The sequence below is a fragment of the Protopterus annectens genome, chromosome 7.part0, assembly GCF_019279795.1.
Source record: "Protopterus annectens isolate FY-2018-M chromosome 7.part0, PAN1.0, whole genome shotgun sequence".
NCBI lineage: Eukaryota > Metazoa > Chordata > Ceratodontiformes > Protopteridae > Protopterus > Protopterus annectens.
This window is the reverse complement of record NC_056739.1, coordinates 1,762,378,151-1,762,400,922: the sequence shown is the minus strand read 5'-3', so window position 1 is coordinate 1,762,400,922 and position 22,772 is coordinate 1,762,378,151.

Sequence of the window (22,772 nt, the reverse complement as noted above, 5' to 3'; positions counted from 1 at the left end):
AGAGTGAGTGTGAATCCCACAAGGAGTCCATTGCAGCATATGTTCTAAGGCTCAGGACAAGGCTCACGGAAATCATCGGCTTGGACCAGGAGAACCTAGCAGAAGCCGCACACCAGAAAAGGGCCTGGTATGACAGGAATGCTCCAGCTAGAGGGTATGCTGTAGGACAGCAGGTAATGGTTCTCATTCCTGTCAGACACAACAAGCTGCAGGCAGCTTGGGAGGGACCCTACAAGGTGGTAAGGAAGGTCAGTGATGCTAACTACATGGTAGAACTGCTAGGCAGGAGGCAGGGGCACAAATTGTACCATGTTAACATTATGAAACCTTACCATGATAGGGAGGCCCTTGTGCTAAGTATTTGCAGTGGATTGCAGGAAGAGTCTGAGGGAGATCTGGTGAATGATCTCCTCAGTGAGGCTTGGACTGACACCTCAGTGGAAGGTGTAGCAATGTCCCAGCAGCTATTCCCTACCCAGGTTTGAGAAATCTGAGCAGTGTTACAGGATATTGGGGACATGTTCACTGGGAAACCAGGGTGCACCCATCTGGTACAGCACCATGTGGATAAAGAACCACAAAGGCCTATTAAGCAGGCCCCTTATAGGGTACCTGAGAGAGTTAAACAGACTCTGAGGGTTTTGATACAGGAAATGTTGAAACTAGGAGTAATTCAGGACTCCACCAGTCCCTGGGCCTCCCCAGTGGTGCTGGTAGCAAAGAAGGATGGCAGCACTAGATCCTGTGTGGATTACAGAGTCAGATGCTTATCCCATGCCTAGGACAGATGTAGTCCTAGAGCAGCTGGGTAGGAGCTAAGTATCTTACCACCATTAATCTTACCAAGGGTTACTGGCAGGTGCCCTTGACTCCCAGTGCTAGAGAGAAGTCAGCCTTTGTGACTCCTTTTGACTTGTATGAGTTTGCCAAAATGCACGTTGGGATGGTAAATGCCCCAACGACTTTCCAGAGGCTAGTAGATCATATCCTAGCAGGAGCAAGAGATTTTGCCCTTGCTTACCTAGATGATATTGTTATCTGTAGCTATTCCTGGCAAGAGCACCTTCAGCATGTCAGGGAGGTGCTGGGCAGACTACAGAGGTCAGGGTTGACCATTAAGCCCAGCAAATGTCAGGTGGGTATGGGTGAGGTCTCCTTCCTAGGACATAGAGTGGGGAGTGGTAAGATCAGGCCACAACCTGCCAAAGTGGAAGCCATTCAGGCATGGCCTGAACCTCTTACCAAAAAGCAGGTGAGGGCATTCTTAGGGACAGCAGGATACTACAGAAAGTTTGTCCCCAATTAGAGTACCATAACTGCTTCCCTCACAGACCTGACAAGGAAAAACAAGCCAGATAAGGTAGAGTGGACCCTAGCATGTGAGCAGGCATTCCAGAAGCTTAACAGAGCTTTGGGAGGACTCCCTGTGTTAGCCAGTCCAGATTACAGCAAATAATTTGTTGTGAAGGCGGATGCTTCAAACCATGGGATGGAGGCTGCACTTAGCCAGATTTCTTCAGAGGGAGAAGAACACTCAGTGATTTGTCTCAGTCATAGGCTCCAACCAATGGAGGAATGCTATGCACCTGTAGAAAAGGAATGTCTAGCCAGAGTGTGGGCACTGCAGAAACTTCAGCCTTATCTGTATGGAAGAAAATTCACTGTAGTTACAGACCACAATCCCTTAACATGGTTATATCACTCAAGCCAGCAAATTGCCAAGTTACTAAGGTAGAGTCTAGGATTGCAAGCATATGATGTGACAGTGCAGCACCACAGTGAGGTTAGCAATGCTAACACGGATGGGCTCTCAGGTTTACCTTCTTATTGTCAAAAGCACATCCTACGAATGTGCAGATACGCGAACCGTTTCTGCGAACTTTGTCCCACTGACTTCTCTAACTTTTGAAAAAAACAGCAAATGTTGGCATTTCCGACCGCTCCACAGCAGAAACAAGTGCTACCATGGGTCAAAAAGGGTGCAAGATTTTGTTATTTGGAACATCGGTGTTCACGGTTTTGAGAATTCACACTTTGCAGTTTTCAGAAGCTGTTTCAGGGATGTGGCTGTTGGAATTATGAAGGTAAACTGGGCTCTCAAGATAGGGAATGGGGTAAGGTATTCCCAGATATGCTTAACCCTATCAAGCAGCATTTCTCAAGAGTCACTTAAAAAACTAGCTTGAGTTCTCATGGGGGGGGGGATTGTGAAGGCTGCCAGCCTAGCTAGCTGGAATTTTGTAAATAATTCTGTTATTTGTGAATAGTAATATGGTTTGCATGCTTGTCTTACAAATGTAAGGAAACTATATGTTATGTTAAACTGTATGTTATGTGCTGAGCTTCAAGAGTATAACCACAGTGTACCCTACTAGATAAGAACAGAGTTAACTTGCAAACTCTAGGAAAATAAGTGAATTGTTTATGATGGTGTTTATATCAGTTAGGAGACAGAATGTCTGCACCTAGAAATTCTTTCTATTGCCTGGAAACAGATATAATTACAGGTTTCAAAGGTAAAAGTGTGCAACTGTTTTACAACTTCCAGTTCCAGGTGAACTTCTAAGAGGTCATTATTTTTGACACAGAAATGTTAAAAGTTTAAATTGCTGTTAGCCTGGGAACTGAATGCAGGGGTGTCAAATAGTAATGTCATCCAGCTAACCCAGCAGTAATGTGCATTATTAATTTAAGAATTACCTCTCAGAGAAAGTCTGTGCATTTTGTATTTGTCTTTGGACCTAGAAACATTCTCTCACCAGCACTTCTCATCTGTATTCACCTGGCTCTGTAAGTAAGTCATTTAGGGCATAGTATATCTTTGATATAGATAGGAATACAGTAAAGAGTATTTTAGATATTTCCTGTATTTATGTAAGACTGTCCTGCAATGTTGTTTTAAAATAGTTCCTGTGATTCTGAACTCTGTTGTCACTGTGTTGAGTTATTGAGTATTGTCTTGTGCTTTTATTATTTATTATTAAACATATTTAAACCTTTTAATTTGGCTGGTTTGTTTAGAGATATTTAAGCTCTTAGAGTACTTACATATGTATTTGTTGACACTGTATAGGCCACTCCTAAATAGCCTTGCTGTTGGTCACACTTACCATTTGGATAATAGTAACATTACACAGTAGAATTGGTCACCCTTTGGGAAGGCCTTATAGTAGCTGATAAGAGTAGTTGGTGGCAGACGGTACTACCTTTTAGTCTAGGCAGAATGGGGCATAGCTACTAAACCTGTGCCAGCCTTCCCCAGGAGTGTGTGTGTGTGTGTGTGTGTGTGTGTGTGTGTGTGTGTGTGTGTGTGTGTGTGTGTGTGTGTGTGTGTGTGCGTGTGTGTGTGTGTGTGTGTGTGTGTCAGCTACTTGGGCAGGGACACAAAGCACTGGTTGGACAGAGAGGGTGCTGGAGGTTTTGGCTTGACCACTCGGCAGAGATCTTAACCCTATAGCTGTGCCAGTGGGGAGTCTTATTGGGAATCTGGAGCAAGAGGGAGAAACCAGCCCCAGACTGACTGTGATCTCTGTGTGCTCTTAAGGGAAATTGTACCTTACTGTATGTGTACTTGTCACCCTCCCAATGTGCATGTCCCTCACTGGTCTTAGTGGTGAGGATTGAGGCTCCTTGATTACTGGGCCAGTGCAGGGGCATCACAATGATATCCCCATCTTAGAGATGGAAATGTAACTGTTAATGCAAGGAGGTATGTGAGCTAAACCTTAAAATCCATTTTATTTCTTATTATTTAAGTTCAATGTATTGTCACCCCCCTTCTGTTGGGTTAATTACTTCAAAATCCTAAAGTTAAATAGAATATGAGGGTTGGGGTTATATGCTTAATTCATGCTGCTTTCATTTTTTTTTTTTTTTTTTTTCATATATGACTATATATTCTCTCCTTTAAAAACTACTTTTAGTTGGTTTACATAAAAAGCTTGGTTATAGCATTTTTTTTCATATTTAAAATTAAAAGTAAGTATTGGCAAGGAGAATAGCTGTCATGGTAAATATAAAATTCAATTAGGGAAGTCAGATCTATTAGGTTACAGTTGGTATTTGCATCTGTTGTGTTGAGTTGTGAAGAAAGATTGTTGGAAAAGAGTAGTGGTAGGGCTGTTGTAGGATGAATGCTGTGGATTGAGTTTTGTTATTTGTTTGAGGTTTAAAGTTTTAACTTATTTTTATAGAAAGGTCTTGGATTAGTTTTGTTCCTACTACTTGTTGAATGAAAGGGTCCATGACTTTTGTAAAATGTTTGTAAAACAATTTCTATGAAAATAATTTGTGTATTTTGTATAGTTCAGAGTTATTGTATGAAAAATTCATTTTTTTATTTGAATTCATGTTGGTTTTTTTGTAAAGGGTGTTTGTGCTCTGTGTGTGTATTCACTTTTGATAATGGTATTTTTTTCTAATATTTTTAATTTAAAATCATATCTCTAAAGATAAAAATACTACTAATCCTGCCATCAAAGTTTTTACATCCACATCAACAGTAGTCTGGTTGGTTAAAAAAACACTTTTTTCATTGTACCAGGAAAGACACACCTGGGATGGATACATGTGAGGTGTGAGCCATGTGTTTCTCCAGGTAGGTTTCCTGTATAAGTGAGGGATGTGATGGAGCCATATGTGATGATAGAACAGGAAATAAGTGAAAGAAGGAAACATGTGTGAGAAACTTCTCCATGGTGAATTTGAGGAAAGAAAAATAAGTAAGTCTAAAAAAAAATTGCTCTGACACTCTTATCAAAATAACCTCCCAGTAAAATAATACTGTCGCCCCCCAAAGGAATACACTCTTGACAAAGGAAGTTAAAAGGAGAGTAAAGAGTAAGAGGGCATCTCACACCCAATCAAGTACAACTAATTTTGCATTAAGGGGTTATTATTTTGCATAGATCAGTAGTTTTTAAAATAATAATAATGAAAAAATTGTAAATTATTTTTATTTAAACTAAATTCATTTTATTATATTTGCCTATCATTTGTATTTTGTGAAAAACTGTTCAATGATTCATATTCAGCAATTAATCAATTATCATTATTATTAGAGACTAAGAAGATTCAAGAGATCACAAAATAATCTTAATTAATAAATATTATTATATGATAATTGATAAGTAATCAAGTAAAGCAATTGAAAGGCTGATATATTGTCATAATTGATAGTGTCATATGAATCAACCACTCTAAGTAAAAAAAATTCTAAGATAGGAGATATTAGCAGTCACCCTTTTATTAATGGGAATGGTGGGGTCTAGGATAAGATAGGGGTTGGTTTTGTGTATTTTAGGTAGGTATGGATTGATGGGGTATGGTGGGGTTCAAGTAGTCACATCTCTATCATAATCTTTCCATTTCTTTCTATATTTCTAGATGCATCAATACATCATGTACATGTTTATGTTAATTTCTAATTTATTTTTTATGTTCATTTTCATTCATTTATTGTATTGTCATATGTTTTCATTGTTTCATCTTAGCTACCCTTTTCATGCTGGTTAAACTATATATTATGCAGGACTGGTTTGATAAGCTGAATATATCATGGGGTGGATTTAAGGAGATAGCTCTAAAATATGTCAAGGCACATACATTGATCATTTTTAAGCAGCATAGACAATCATCATATACTAATTATAAAACTTTTATGAAAATATTTTGTATATTTTTTTCAGCAAATTTATTGCTACTGCATTTTACCTCATATGCAGACAACGCTTCTTGAATATAGTTGTATATAGTTGTTCTTATCTGTTCTTGTTTATTAGTTGGTTGGAGTTTAACTTCTTATATTTCTAAACACTGAATAAAATATATTTGATAAAAAAAACTAGTTTTGGGATGCTCTTAAATGAATCATTTGCCTTTTAAAATGCATTTGCCTTGAATTAAGTAGTTAGCTTGTAATAAAGGATCTTTATTTAAATTATGTCTGACCAAACAAATTATACAATGCTGGAATATAGAACTGTAAACCATGAGTGAGCGAGAGAAGTGGACATAAAAATGTCACCAAGATCCATTGGTAGTTAAATAAGGCAAAACATATGAAGTGCAGTTTATATGGACTGGAGCTCTCCTTTTACAGATTATTTGGAAAGGATCTATTTTATCATGAAACAACTGTTTCAGTCTCTTCCCATACAGTTTCAGAACAAGGATTTGTTCCGCATAGGATCTAATTTAATAAAAAGGATAATCACAAACACTTGTACTGCTTGAGAAATCTGAAACTGAAAATTCTAACAAAGTCTGGTGCCAATAAATATCTAAAGATTTAAGTCAACAAATTAGTAGCAGTGGTATTTAAACAATTCAGCATTGCTATAAACAATTTACAAAAGCAAAATAAATGCAAGATGTCAGCAGCTACCACACAGAGTAATAATAAGCAGCCAAAGCCATATTCCAATTCACTTCATTTTCATTCTTAATTTCACTAGTAATGTTAATGTATGTTGGTAAAGTGTTGTTTATTCCTTCATTAAAGTCATCTGGATATCCCCTTGCTAAATATTTATTTTAATGTCTCCATTTTAACTCTCATTGCTTCCTCTTCACTGGTGTAATACTTCATTCTTTTTGCTTGAATGTATATTATTCCTCACATAATTTCCTCAGATGTATGCATATTACTAGCAATATTTCTATAATTAGTCTTAGTAAGCAAAGTTCATACATATGTTCAGAGGTGTAGCTAGCTATTCTGGTGTCCATTGCCATCAGTCAACCTGGCACCCCCCCCCCCGAAAAAAACAAAAAACTCCCAATGAATTTCTTTTCATTTAAACTGTAGCAACTGTTGCAGTTTTATCAACACTTCTTTTTTGACTGCATATGCAATACTGAGCTTAATTTCTGGGGTCTATGTTAAATCATCGAACGCTTAAAAAAGAGAACAATGATTTATCGAACCCATGTAAGTGAAAGCTTACAATCTCGAATGCTTGGAACAGTGATTTCTTTTCCCAAGGGAAAAAAATTGCTGTTCCACAAAAAAAAATTGTAAAACATTACATAAAGTGGGGGGCTGTTTCAATCATTTAATAGGAACCCTCATTTCTGAATTATGGCAATGCAATAAAGACTGATCTACATTTACTAATCACACCCCCCCTAATGCTGCCCCCTTCATCTCACCCCTCCATAGTTATGACACCATGTATGTAAAAGCATTAGCAATAAGGTGGACATTTCTAAGTATGGATATTATTCTCAATCTAGTTATATTGCCGAACATCCTAATTGTTATAGTTCATATATTTAAAACCCATTAAGTTCCCCTGTGATATATATATATATATATATATATATATATATATATATATATATACACACACACACACACACACACACACACACACACACACACACACACACACACACATATATATATATATATATATATATATATATATATATATCTTGCTATATGTGGTGGATGCAAAGGATTTTATATAAGAAAAATTACAAGACCCATGAATGTTGCAATTTATGAACATCAGTATTCCATTACAAAACAGAATACGTTACATGCATTTTATAGATACAGCACAGTTTGTAATACATTTAAAAGTTTTAGTTTTATGTTTTAGATGCTGAATTACTAATAATACCAGATTAGAAACAGTGGCAGAGAAAAGTTAAATAATGTAGGTGGCATTTTTTTTTGTAATGCACCTGAATGATTGGAATGAATGACTGAATTATTATTTAAACTTTAGTTGCATTTAAAAAAAGAAAGGATATACTTAGTAGGTTTGATTAACTGTTTTTGTTTGGGTAAGCATAATAGTGTGATTTAACTGTGAAGCAAGGAAGAAGTTTTAAAAATGACTTTGATGAGGTCTTGATGGAATTACATCTGTATGAGGAAAGCACTTACTGTTTATGAATTAAAGTATAAGTTAATTTATTGATTGTTTTGTTATTTATTTATTAAACATATTATGCAGAAGTAATTACTTTAATCCTATAGATAAGTAACTAACAGTAGAGGGGACTCTTACTATCCTAGTTTGAAATTTCAAAGGCAAAATGAAATACCTGTCTATAATTTTTTTTTCCAATTTTGTTTTTGCTTTCTGATTCAAATGATCTTACTAAGGAATTGTATTGCTTAACATTTCAGTAAACTTTTAACTACTTCTAACAGGACTAAGACATTCAGTTGTCTTCTTTGCTCTTTGGTTGTATACACACCTGAATGGATACATATAACAACACTGTCGACTAAAAAAGTCCGTGCTGTCTCCTTTAACCAAATATAAAAGCAAACCACTTAAAAACAAGACCTTTGCTACTTTGCAATATTTAGCCAGATGACCTATAGAAGTTTTAAAGAAAGTATTGAGGGAATAAGTATTGAGGAAGCACTTATAGGCTAAGATTATTTAAAATCATTAATCAGGCAGTGATTTCTCTTCAAAACAAAATATTTTAAGTCTGAAATCTACTTTATTATGGCTAAGAAATAAATAAATTTAACTGTGGGTATGCAGGGAACACAAAAGCCTCAAACCAATCAAACATTTGGACATAATTATTGCTACATTTTTCTACATCAGAATGTGCTATTTGGGTGCATTTTCTTGCATGAACCTGAGGAGAAGCTATCACATTTTTTTTACCTTTTTATCCTTTGCATTCCTCTTGATGTTTTACACTGCTGCCACCCTTTTCCTCCTTCAAAGATTGTAAATACTACAAGAAAGACCCAGCCAAGCTAGAATTTTCAAAATGTAACACTTTATACCTACAACAGTGGAAGCTCATGGGATATATGCAAATGACCCTCTAAGTAGAAACCAATGTTTTAACTTTATGGCTTCTGAATGCCAATAACTTTTTTATTTTTTAAGTCTTCAAGGGTACATTATGGCCAATAAAAGCAAACCTTCAAAGCCTATAGGGAAATTCACTGTCAAGGTAACTACAGAAAATCATGCACCATTTAACCTTTCATACATGTTACGTAAATATCTGTAAACCAAGACAGAAATTCTGCAACTAAATCTACGTATAATTTTCCTGTTTTGCAAGTAGACTGCCACATAAAGTGATTCTTAGTCTGTTTAATACGACTCTGGTTCCTTGGTTCTTTCCAAAAAAAAAAAAAAAATGATAAAACTATATCTGACATCATCAGACTGGGTGCAGTGAAAACAGCACCCCCTTTCTGTGCAGGTGATAGCTGCAGTTTTAATCTTAGTAGTATAATAGCAAAATAATAATGGCTATAACGTGATCACCCACCTTTGTTTGTAATTGTTCCATTTGTAAGCGAATCTCTTGTCTGCTGAGGTTAGTTGTTGTTTCTGGGTGTAAAATTCACAGAAGAGCACACTCAAAATGCTAATAGTAGATAAAAGTGCTGATTCTGTGATTTTTTTTTCTCTCTATTCATGTTTGAGTTATTTGACTATCCTTTCCTGCAATCATCTGCTATTTGTATGCCCTCACTTTTTCATCACTACACCCACACTTGTGAAGCTGAAGTATCTGTTTGTCATACTGTGCCTCATTATCAGGAATAGAACTGAATATAATCCATTATCTGCTGTTCTCCAGCAAATTTCAGGATGGTCCAGTCATTATCAAAAGGAAGGATGGGTGCATATGTAATTATTAAATAGCATCAAGTCAACTTACTTTGGGGGAGGCTTTGCTGGCAATCACCATATGTTAAAGTGGAAAACCAATGATTAAACTGACTCTCATTTTGTCATTCAGACTGAACATTACGGTGCCAGTTTGCACAATAACTGACAGTGTGAAAATGCTTTAGTGCACCAGGAAATAATGTGGTGGGAACATATAGCCTAGCGATACAGTTATCTAACAGATGGCTTGGCTTAAGGTGCAAATCACTATTTTGAAATTGTTAAGCTACAGATGGATCAGAGGTAGAATTTAATTTTAAAATATTAGCTTTTATCTAGTGTGATCGTTTCTGACAGAAGTAGGTCCCCCAGCCTTATCTATGGTAATGAACTTTTAGGTGAATATCAGATGCAGGCAGCAGAGAAGAGGTTCTTGCACAGAATAGATGGGATTTTTCAATGACAGAAGAGGAGCTTACCAGTCTGAAAAATCTTCAGAGTAGAGACACTGCTGTCCATGTCTAGAAGACTTGGTTAAGGTGGTATGCATTCCTTGTGAGGACTCTGGCCCTGGTTGGGTCCCATGGAAGGTATACCAAACACAGCCTACTTGGAAGAATTGAATACAAACTGGCTATAAGTTGTCCAGTGAAAACATTAGAATATAGATGAATGATCAAAAGATTTGTCAGATACATTGGCAGTTGAGATAGTTTTTGAAAGCTTCCAGGAAATATTAAGACTGAAACATTAAAAACAGTAGTGGCAACATTAATTATATAATAGATATGTAATCTGTAGCTGCCCCATAATAACGGTATTAGTGTTTGTTTTGGTAAAAGAATATATATTAATGTAGCATATTGTGCAAGATATCCTTAAATATAAGAATAATCTCAGTTGCGTATAAATTTCAAATAATTATCATAGGTTCATAGGTTCAGATTGGGCTATCTCGCCATAGGGCATTTATAAGCCTAGCTGAGTAGTAATGTATTTACACACCACCTTAGGGATGAGATACTACACCCTTTTAGGTTTAGTTTTACTATGCCCTCTGTCTAGTAGTACACAGAGATGACCCCCCCCACCTCCTCAAATCCATCCATCTCCACTCCCATTTCCTCTTAGATGAGTCAGTGAGGGTTTCAGTGAGAACTCTCTGCCTAACATGGACTGGGAGTGTGTTGAGCCTGAGGGAATGAACCTCTGTCCCTCCAGCTGTCCCTCCAGTTGTGTTTATTGAGGTTTGTGTTGACTTGTTCTCGTGGCTTGGATTTGGATGGATTTTCTGAGGTGGAGCATGGAGCATGTCCATGATTACAGGATTGGGTATGTGGATCTCTGGCACAGATCATCTCTGAGTATCTCTGAGTAAGACTGAATAGAGCTGGAGTTTTTCAGTCGGGCAGCATATGACATATGTTTAAGACCCTTTTTTGGTGAGGAACTTTTGGGGTGGGGTCCAACTGCTGCAGGTGGTGTGGGCAGATACATCCCAAACCAAGCTGTACTCAATTCAATCATTGGATAAGAGAAGAGTACAGGGAGGGGCACAATGAGCTCCTGACCACCAAACCCTTCCTGACCACTTTAGACTTTAGCAATGTGATGAGGAGTGGCTGTCAACCTAGGTGGGTCCCTAGGTGGCCATTACCTCTTATTTCCTATATGTGGATTACGCCTATGTGGTAATTTTTGGTATTTTGTTTGGCTCAAAGGGTTTGGTTATACATTTTTTTTGGCTCTTTTTCAAGCTCACCATAAGGCCATGCTGGCACCCCTTTGAGTTGTCTCTGAGGAGTGGTTCAGAGTGGATGTATGGCTTGCTGTTGCAGTCAATTATTGTCACAGTTTCAGTCACAATCCTTGTCTGTCACTGAGCCTCTAGGATGTTTAAATGCTCGAAAAAAAAAATGTCAACAAGAGGGAGGGACCCCTGACTGAGCTGGGACACTGCTTGTTATGACTGGCTTAGAGACATGTCAGTTCTGTCCTTTGTCCTGTCTGTTCAGTCCTTTCAGTGAGCTGTGGTTATCTTGTGACTGGTGAGTTTGGTTTATTACATTTGAGTTGGTGAGTTTGTCTCATGGGCTGTGTGGTATCAAGTCTTTTTGCAAGGTCAAGGTAGGGTCAAGGTAGGCTGTGTGAACATCAATACCCTTAGTGGTGTTTCAAAAAAAAAAAAGCAAAAAAAAAACAGGATTCCCCAAAAGGCAGTGATTCTGCCCTTGACAAAGCCAAATCTGGTTGTATCCAATATCTTCTTTTGTTTTATGTAATTCCTTTTGATCCTTGGCTCATACCTCCCCAGGCTCATCAAGCGCAGGGTGCTTTCAGGGTGGGTATGGGAAGCGCCTTTTGACGTAAGAGAGACCCAACCTGTTGGACACCACTCTTTAGTAACTATAGTTCGAGTATAAAGGCTTAGTGTAGACATTTAGCAGCCCTTGTATTTTAGTTTTAGCTTTAAGAGGGGTGCACACCTACAGGACTTCATCATGTCCATTGATGTGTTTTAGCTTTTTAGGTTATTTCTCACCTGGTCTTCTGTTAGAATCTGGAGCTAACCTCTGGGAGAGACACTCTGCTGTGAATGGCTGGCACTCGTTTGAGGGAGGTTGAGAGCTGCAATGTTCTGGTCAGAATTTGCACTGAAATGTGCAATTGTAGAATGTTGCATGTGTCAGTGTCTTTTTACTCTTTTCATATCTGGGAGTTTCCCATCCATTGAGCTAACATATGTAAGTTAGCTTTGTGATCAGAGAGTGTTTTTTTTTTAGATTTTTTGTTTTAGATTTTCTGGATCTGTTTTTTTTTTGGATTTGATTTTTTTGTTAGTACTGTTCTGTCATGAGATGCTTTTAGGGATTTTGTTCTGTCATTTAGTTCCTTTCTCCTCCTCAGGGGTGTTTGTTTAGTTCTGGCCTTCCAAGGGGTTGGTGTGCTGGGGGGATTTTGTTTGTGTCTTGATTGGTGCATTTTTGGATGTTTTGCATTGGTGAATCCATGCATTGAAGTTAGAAGGCATCAAGTTTGGCAGGGGATAAGGGATGGATTATTTGCATTTCTGTTTGGTAGGGTGGTCTTAAGTGAAGTTGTATTTTGGTGGGATGGAGAGTTCCGTTTTTTTTGAGGGGGTTCACGGGTGGTTTTGGCTTGGGTGATGGGTATGGATGGATTACCTTGGAGGATTTTTTTGTTGGTTGTTTGTTATTTGGGAGAGGGATTATATTGTCTCCTGATGGGATTGTTCACATGTTGTTGTAGTGAGTGGTTTGGTCTTTGAATTTTAGGAATGTTTAGACTTTTAGTTTGTTGGGGCTTGGAGTAATGTTCAGTTTCTATGTTTCAGTTGTAGGTTGGGATGGAATGATGGTATTTGGAGAGTTTTGGTCTCTGGTGTGTGGGGTATCTCCTAGTGGAGGGGATCTGTTGAGTGTGTGTGGTTGTCCTGTAGTTTTGGAAGGCAGTTTGGGTGCAGTTGGTTGCACCTGGATGCTCTCCAATGTTTTGCTCTGTAGTGCCTAACAGGTGTATCTTTGATGAAATGGAATGGTCCCCTCCCTCTGGGGTGAAGTTTCCTCCAAGTTTTGGGCTTGATCTTGATGGAGGTGGTGCATCTTGGTGCTTGGGGGTTGATTCAGGGGCAGTTTTCTCAGGTTGGGTTTGCCAGGTGAGCATCAATGTTGAGGATACTGAGGGAGCCGAGGCTGGCCTCTACTGGGGTTCTGCATTGAGACAGAGGACCCTTAGTTTTTTGAACACTTGTGTCAAGCATGAGGTTTTTTTTATTTTGAGGTGGCTTAAGGGCACTGAGGTCAGGAGATTTGGGATATGGGGCCCCCTGCCATAGAGGGGGTAGGGCAGTCATTTCATCCTTATCCGAGGTGGCCCAAGTTGGCCCTCATCATCAGGGGCTTTGCTACCAGAGCAGCAAGCTTTGAGGCAGCAACCGATAACCAGCAGACCACGTGTCTGTATAAAGGAACATTGCATCTGCCATTCATTAGGTCATTAGGGGTGCCAACACTGACATGGTGAGTTAAACTGATCATAGGGTGTTCTCAACCTGAGTGGATGTGCTCTCTGGTCGGGGTATGTCTCATTCAGGGCCTCCAGGAGGGTATGCACCTACTTGCTTCAGGAGTCATCTGGTAATGGTTTGTGGATAGTTGGGAGCTCTGTCCAAGACTGGCAGTCTGGATTATCCTAGCAGTACTTGTCAGTAAAGATTTCATGGAAAAACAAGCATTCTCGTTCCCCCCATCTTTCTAACCTATCTAGGAATCCTTTTAATATTCCATTCTATATCAAACTAGAGGACTTTCTGAAAAATAAAAATAAAAAGACAGAGCAAACCTTTTTCCCAAATGAGGTAATATGGATGACACCCTGCAGCATAAGTTCACAGGCTGTCCCTAGGAGCCCATATTTCCACATGGCATTTATATCTGTTTTCCCTCTCAGGTGAAAATTAATGCAGCTCACTGATATGGAAGATAGTATTTTTGAATGGGTTATGTAGTAATAATCATATGGCACTGCTCCTAGAATGCTCTCAGTAAGGGTATTTGTCATGTTCTGCTGTGCTCCCCTCCTGTGTTTGATTTGTCCACTTTCACTTACCTGCACTTCTAACTTCTCAGGCAAGGAGAGATGGCTTTGTATTGCGGTTCTTCTGTTCCTCTGTTTGTCTCCAGGTTATTAACAGAGAAGACATTTTTTGCTAGAGAGCATATTGAAGTGAACTGTAGTGATTGGCATCCTGTGCATTTGAGGGGAATGGGGCACCATCAACTTACAGCCATGTGCCTAGCTCAGAGGTATCTCTATTTCTCATTTAAGGAGAGTAACATACTTGGCTGAGAAATTATGGAAGGAGTAAATCTTTGACCCCTGTTCTTTGAAAGTGTCAAACACAGTGTGAACTCCACTTACCAAACAGGCCAATGGAAGGGAAGGACACTTAACTTTAGGCGTCCACCACAGCACAAAACTAAACACACTCTTGGGAACAAGGAAAGACTGAAGTACACCCAGATGTGGTGATTGCTGGAAGAAGCAGAATGCAACTACTGCAAGTGAAGGGAAAAGGTTAATGGGTAGGACTCCACATAGAAACACTGAGCCTCAGTCCTTCCGTAGCATAACATGGTTCACTTTGGGAACTCCCAGCTGTTTAGCCACCCATAAGAACCTGAAGTTTTTATTTTGCAAATGGTTTAAAGACTTTGAGCTAAAATGAATCGTACAGTGCTGCACTACGTAGAAGATGTCATGTTGCTATTCTCCCAGGAGAAGATCACCATATGGGAGGAGCAAGCTGACATCAGGCCATTCAGTCATGATGCAAGAAAATCATAATTAGCTTTAACAATACCATGTGGTTTTGTGTTTATGGCAAAATTCTAGCTGATGGATTACGCAACCTAAAAGGGCAGCTGAGTGACATTTAATCTGATTTTACCCACAGTAAAAAGATAAACTTCTGTAACTTAATATAAAGCCTGAATATTTTGCAGAAGTCAGACAACGTTCACTAGTGTGAAGAACTGATCTAAACAGGAAGTTAAAAGCAAGTAGACATCTGTGTAAAATAAAGTGCTGGAGGGCTTTTCCCATGGAGTTTTTCTGTGAAAACACTAGGGCAGTCCAGACTTCAATTAAGGGGTACAAAACTAAAAGAAATAGGAAGACAGGCAGGAGCAGCCTTGAGTGTTGTTAAGCTGCATAGTGAAGACCCCAGACACAGCTCCATTTATTGAAAAGTGGGTACATTAGCTGCAGTGCAGGATTCCACACTAGGTGAGATATCAGGTCAAAGCCAAAAGACTCCATTACTTGCTGTAAGTACACTTAATGGAGTCAAGGGCTTTGTCAGTTTGAGGCTGATGCCAGACAGTGAGCCTAAGGAACTATATGAGAGCATGGCATTGTTACATATTGAACAAGTTCATGACCTCCCTATCATGCATGAAGTCTACCTGGGAGATGGATACTAGTATGGGAATGATTCTCTGGATTTGATACCAGCATGGGAATGATTCCATGCATTTGATTTGGCAGGTACTTCTTTTATTGCCAAGAAAATCGTCGCACAAGCAGAATGCAGACAATGAGAGCCAGTGAGCCCTGAAATATTCCAATGTGTGCTTTAAATCAAGCCAACTTGTCCAGTTAAGTACAAGGATGCTTCCTTTATTCAGAGAAACAAGAAGGTATAAGCGCTTTCGTTCCAAAAATAAAAGCAGGAATTTCATCAGATACAAGGAAATTAAGGAAGTAAACTGTTTTAAATAGGAAATCTTACATGACATCACTTCCTGGATTAGTGAAAACCACTCCCAAATCTGAAACAGTCTTCTGGAACAGAAGTTCGAAACGCTACACATAAATGTTTCAGCACAAAACAGTATAAATATCAAAATATAAAAATATATAAAAATACATATAAAAACTGATTGTGCAAATGTCAACCCCGTAAACTATGCATTATAAACACAAGAATAAATATGTAAATATGTGTATATATAAAAATGCTTTTAAGATGCTTTTGAAAAAATATATATGTATATAAAAACATGTAAGTAAAGTATGCATACAGTTAAAAATCCATTAGGAACAAATTAATAAATTTCATGTACATATACATATAACAGGTACGAAGGCCATAAAAAACAAAAAAAAAATTTTGTACCATATCCATATCTAAAGGGAATGTTTCACCTCTCAAGAGCCCTCAATTTAAGCAGATTGCTTATGGAAAGGCTGTCATTTAAGCCTGGCCAATGAGTGGCATCAAGTCATAATTGTCATAGCAACTCGGCTTTTTCAAGTAAATATGGCCAGGCTGCCCCCCTATTATGTCTTTTTTGGACTTCAAGTACTACAAATTTGAACTGGTGATTGTTGTACTCACTAATGTGTCTAGCAAGTGCATTCACTTCACTGGCATCCCTTATATTCCTAAGGTGCTTGCTGATCCTATTTTTAATTGTTAAGCTTACTTCTTTTATTGCAACTATTTAAGTATTACGATTGTACTCACCTGGTCTGTGCCTGTGAATGTCACTCTTAGAGCAGTAAACTACACCTGTAATTAAACATACATAAATGAATAAATAAAATAAATATTTTTCAGAACTTTAATCTTCAGGTTTCTAAGGGACACAGGTGAAAGCAGACATCTTTATTAATTATTCCATTATCTCCTAAAGAAAGTATCTTTTCTTGCTGATCTATTTTTTAACTCTAAAGCTAAGTCAGAAACCTTATAGGGATAACTAGTTTGTAAAATTCTGGAGTAAAGCCACAGGCTTCCTTTACCATTGGCAGGATATCAGCTACCAATATAGGGGTCATATAGAGTCTTCAGGTATTTCAATTAAAGGGGGATTTTGAGGACACTGGATAACATCTCAGTTTCCCTAAAATTAGGCAATTTAAGGATGTCCTATACATGACTATAAAGACATTTATTAAAGGATACTAGAGCACATTTTATTAGTATGCTAGAAAAGGTGACATCCATGGTGATGATGATCATTGTTTGCATCTCACTTAGTTTCTTAGAGAGACAGAGAGATGGTAAGCTAGACACCTACCTTTACTGAGGTCCCTGGGCCCAGAACTGCTGTGTCATCTTTTGTAACATGACATGGCACAGGCCAGTATAAAGGATATCTAACTTCATCTTCAAGCAGTGATGTTTACAGGCTCAGCTGAAATATCTAACTCTGAATGCAAGAATATGGTTTGCAGATATTTACATTCGGCCTCCAGATGGTTACACCACAGATTGTATGGCTTTTTTTTTTTTTTTTTTTTTTTGCTTGGCCTGATTTTAAGTAATTTTTAACAACTACCCTCAAAGTCACTCACCTGGGGGGAAAGGATGTTCTGTTTCAGGATGATTCACCAGAAACTGAATGCCATTTTCAAAGAGTTGCAGACCTTGGAGTCCTGTTACAGTAAAGCTTTGCTTCTCCAGACCCCACAAAGTGGGGCTGGGAGAGGATGGCTAGTTTGAGTGGTGATAATAGAAAGCGATCTTGTGAATAAGTGGCTACAAGCATGGCATTCTTGGCTATCAGGGCCAGATGTTTAGAACACAGTAAAGAGTTCAGTCTATCCTTTGCTCCAGCAGTGAGACATTGTTACATGCTAATATGAGTCCACATTTTGAGCTTTTGAGTTTCCATGTATCCACCAAATATCTGTCATACTCGGCTCTGAGCTGTTACCTCTCAGCTGTACAGATTTTTGTAAAATGTCCAGATTTTTACTTCATGTTTTTCGTCCGTTTTTCATAAAATTGCAGTTTTCTGGCAAATTAGTGCCAAATCATTAAAGATTGAAGTTAGAAAATAATGACAGACATTTGAGTTTCAGCCTTCATACCTTTCAGAAAAATCATGCTAATGCAAAACCTGTCATTCTATCAGCTTTTTAAGTCTGTAAGAGCAATATTTAAAAATGTTTCCCTATTTTTGGGCCTTTGTCCCACTTTTACTTATGGCTTTGTCCAGATTTCTTGCTCTAAGAGGTTGAGCGGTATGACACATTTCCATATACCCACCAAATCTATCATACTCTTAAATTCTTTCCAACCTACTTTAATTAGGTCTTTGTGGCCTGAAATTGAATGGGAAGTTGTGGCCACCACCCTATCAGGATTTGGGGTATGCTGCCTGTAAGGAAGCAAGCAAAGTGTGTATGTGAGAGGAACTGCGCTACAGTCTTAAGAAACTACTACTACAGCCCCAGGCCCCATGCCAGTGTCAAAATAAACTGTAAATCAGTCTTCCACACTCATTACAGAGATCTACCCATTCAAATATTTTTGAATCTAAAACTCATATAACTGCTGTAGCCATGAGGACTAACTTGAGACTTTAATGGTTTTCCCCTTTCTTAACCTTAGTTTCTTCAAATAAATGATCATTAGTCTTATTTTTACATATGCATGACAGAATTTTTACAATTTTGACTTGAGTACCCAGTCTACAAATATTCAATCAGAAAAGATATAAACAGCGTTCTGTGACTGGGAGGGGTGGGAGTTAAGGAGAAACAGTATTAGGTGCATTAATGACTCTGTCCTCTGTTGCTTCATTTAGGGTGGTAGATTTTCAGTCAAAAAATAATTAGGAACTGATTAACAGCAAGGAGTACTAGGATTAAGGATAATAACTTACCCTGTGCTCGGAATCAGACAAAAGTGCTTGCTGTTATACTGATGGTTGAAACCACAAGAAGCATTGTGGTGCTGTGAACTAGTAAGCAATAAATCCAGAATGCTGGAAGCAGTTTGTAACATCAGGTGTAGAAACTCTGCAAAAATACAGGAAAAAAAGATGAAACAGTTATAAGTTAACAAGAAGTATGACTTTTATATTGATAGTGACATTACTCGAAGCGCAGCAAACTATGGTAATAAATATTAACACAGCAATAAATGACATGTACTGACCATGTATAACACACTACATAAAAAATCCAAATATTAAATTTGGACCATCTTTTACTCCCTCCCCCTCCAACACCTCCCACAACAAAAGTATAAATATAAACCATATGCTATAAAATACAGAAACAGAAGTCAAACAAACTAGGCTAAGGCACTTGAGAGAAGTCATACACCGTCTGACATGCCTTAGACCCTTCAGACATGTAACAATCAGTTGAAGAAGACTGTATTTGCCTGGCACCTATCAAACAAAAGAAAACTAAGGCATTTTTGAAAACGCTTATTGAGAGGTTACAGGAGTACCACAGAATGAATGGTAAGTCCGCTGATCAACGAGACCAAACAGTGAGCAGAAAGATGTGTACCAGATGTGTCCAGAGTCTGCATTTTGCACAGAGGATGAGTAGCAATTTATTTCTGCCTCCTGAAATACTAACAGGATTGGAAAAGGTGGACATGAAAACGTAGGTATACCCTTTCCTACCATCTCCTAAGGAACTATAAAAAATGTTCAGCTTTTCATTATTACAGGAGTGACCATAACTGGACAGTTATTATTATTATTATTATTATTATTATTATTATTATTATTATTATTATTATTATTATTATTATTATTTTACATTTGTTTACCAGGAAAGTCCGACTGGACACATGTCCTTTTTCAGTGGAGGTCCGGGAAGAAAAGCTCCACATTGAAATAAACATACAGAAATACAAATAAATCAGTATTATACATAACACAAAGAACTTCAGTCAGACTGGTTGACAGTTTGTAAATTCAGCTGTACAAGCCAATGACTGGATTACTAATTATATAAAACAGAACATGCTAGGGTAGTGAGTAGTGAAGCATTACATCAGTTATATATTTGTGAGGGAGTAAACAGACTGACATGCAAGGGTTTACAAATCAATAAGAAACAAAGATTAAACATCAATATATGTTTCTGTGGAATAAATACAGAGACCAGTAGATGCGTCAAACAAATAACTTTAGCACTACCATAGTGTAGACTTGTTTCAAGTTAGTGTGCAGAGTAGAGGTAACAGAATAGATAGAAGGAAGTGATTGAGTCAGTGTAAGAGCCAGAGTAATAGCATTAAAAGAGAAAGATTAGTCTGGGGCATAGCAAGGACACAGACATTTATTTAATAAGTGATTTTTTAGGGCTGTTTTCAACTGGGTTAGTGTTGTAATAGTTGTAATGTTTTCCGGTAGTGCATTCCAGATTTTGCCAATATAATTTGAGAAGAGGGAATCTCATGCTTGGTTTTTGGTTAGGTTGATTTTTATGTGGTGTTTGTTAGTAGAACATAGGGTTCTGTTGGTAGCAGAGGGTTGTAAAAAAGTTTGTAAAGCAGGTATTTTCTCAAGTTCATAGAATATTTAATGGCCATAGTTAACTGGATGTACTGAAGGAGGTGGGAGAGTTCTAGCCAGTTGAGTTCCCTGAGTGCTGTACAGTGGCGAGCTCTGGCTGGTGAGTTTGTAGTGAGCCTGGCAATTTTGATATAACAGGATTCAAGTATTGCCAGCTCTGATTTTCTTTGATTTGTGAGTATGGGAGCTGCATACAGAAGGGTGGAGATTAAGTGGGATTGGGCAATGGTAGCTTTAGTATTTTTTGTGAAGTAGTGTTTGTTCTTATGCAAAGTTCCTAGTTTTTTATGTACTTTTTCAACTGTTTGTGAGATGTGAATGTCAAATTTTAAGTTGCAGTCAATTTCGACACCTAATAGTTTGGTGTGTTGAGATGGGGAGATGATGGTATTATTTAGTGAAATAGTATTAAAAGTGTTAGTGGGTGAGACTGGTTTAGTGGGATGGAAGATCATAAGCTTGTTTTTGTGGGGTTTAGAATTAGTTGGATGTTAGTAAGCCAAGTCTCAGCTGCTAGGAAGGATTGTTGTATTAAGCTATGCAGCTCTTGGATAGTGGAAGCTGCACAGACTACTGTTGAATTATTTGCATATTGAATGAAAGATGCTTGCGGGATTGATGTGAATCAGTTATTTGCAAATATTGAAAATAGAAGTTGACCTAAGATTGAGTCTTGGGGGATACCTAGTGTCACAGGTAGAAGGGGAGATAAGGTCTGTTGCCAAGAAACTGCTTGCTGGCATCCAGTAAGTTAATCCTAGAACAAGACCGGTGTGGCTTGGCAAAAATTTAGTTCAGAGAGAGTGCTTAGAAGAGTAGTATGGGAAGTCATATCAAAGGCATTTGATAGGTCCAGGAAGGTAAATGATACGTATTTGTTGTTGTTCCTGTGATATTTGACAGTACTGCCGAATGCCATTAGAGCGGTTGATGTGCTATGAAATGCTGGAAGGCTGTTTTGGGTGTTGGTTAATAGGCTGTTGGCCTGCAGGTATTCATAAGCTTGTATGTGAACTGGCCTCTCTTGGACTTTGGATATTGGAGATAATATTAAAACTGGTCAGTAGTTATTGAGTTCTGCTGAAGAGCCATCTTTGTGAAGGGGTATTATGTGAGAGGTTTTTCCAGATGGGAGGGACTTGTTGTTCTGCTATGGATCTATTGATAAGAATTGATACAGCATACACTGTACCATCTACTGTTAACCTTAGGAAATTGGCAGGTAAGTTATCTGCAGCTAATGTGGTCGGTTTTAGTTTTTTAAGCAATCTTTTGATAATCTCTGTAGATACAGGTTTCAGGGAGAAAGAGAATTTAATACTGGGAGATACTGAGGTAGTTTTGATAGGTGAAGGTCCTTGATTGTTGGATAGAGCTGATATAGTTTTGGTAAAATATTTGTTGAATTGAGTGGCAATATTGTCAGAAGTATTAGTACTGGAGGAGGGGGTGTCTGGACTTTACCTGGCAGAAGTATATTGTTTATAGCTGCCCAGACTTTTTGTGGATTATTTCCATGTGTAGATTGTATGTCTGAGTAGAAATTTATTTTGTCTTGTTCGATTTGCCATTTTGCCTTGTTTCTAAGTTCCTGGTAGTTGTGTAGAGCGGGTTGGGACTTAGATTTGTTCCAGGTTACCCAGGCCTTGTCTCTGGATTTAAGTAGTGAATGTATTTCTTTTGTTAACCATGGGGCATAATTTGATTTGATGCATATATTTCTGGTTGGTGCCTGAAAATTTCAGATAGGAAGGTAAAGTTAAAGTAACCAGTTGCTTCTTGTAGTGGTAGAAGTTTGAGGGGTGTCCACCTGCAATCTTTGAGTATATCTATAAGGTTACTTGGGTTCAGGTGTTTCTTGTTTCTTATTTGTTTAAATGTTGTTTGCTTCAGTGGAGTGGCTTGTTTTCTCAGTAAATTAGTTGGGAAATGGTCACTGAGACTATATGGTAGACAGCCAGAATAGGAATACAGTGCTGGTCAATTTACTAGTATCCACTCTAGTGAGGATTGTTTGTTACATGGTTTATTATTCCTAGTGGGGGACTGGATAAGTTGTCTGAAGCCATGCAGGTTTATGCAGTTTTTGGGGTTTGGGGAGTTGCAGTCTAACCAGTCTACATTGAAGTCACCCATAATAATTGTTTCCTGTGGTAATACCCTACTATACTGGTGTAGTATGTTTTCTAATGCTTGAATGTTATCCCCAGATGCCATATAGATACCCAATATGTGTATATGTTTTCTGGAGTTTAAGCTTAGTTTGGCAAATATAACTTCAGCTTTATTGAGGCTTAGTGTT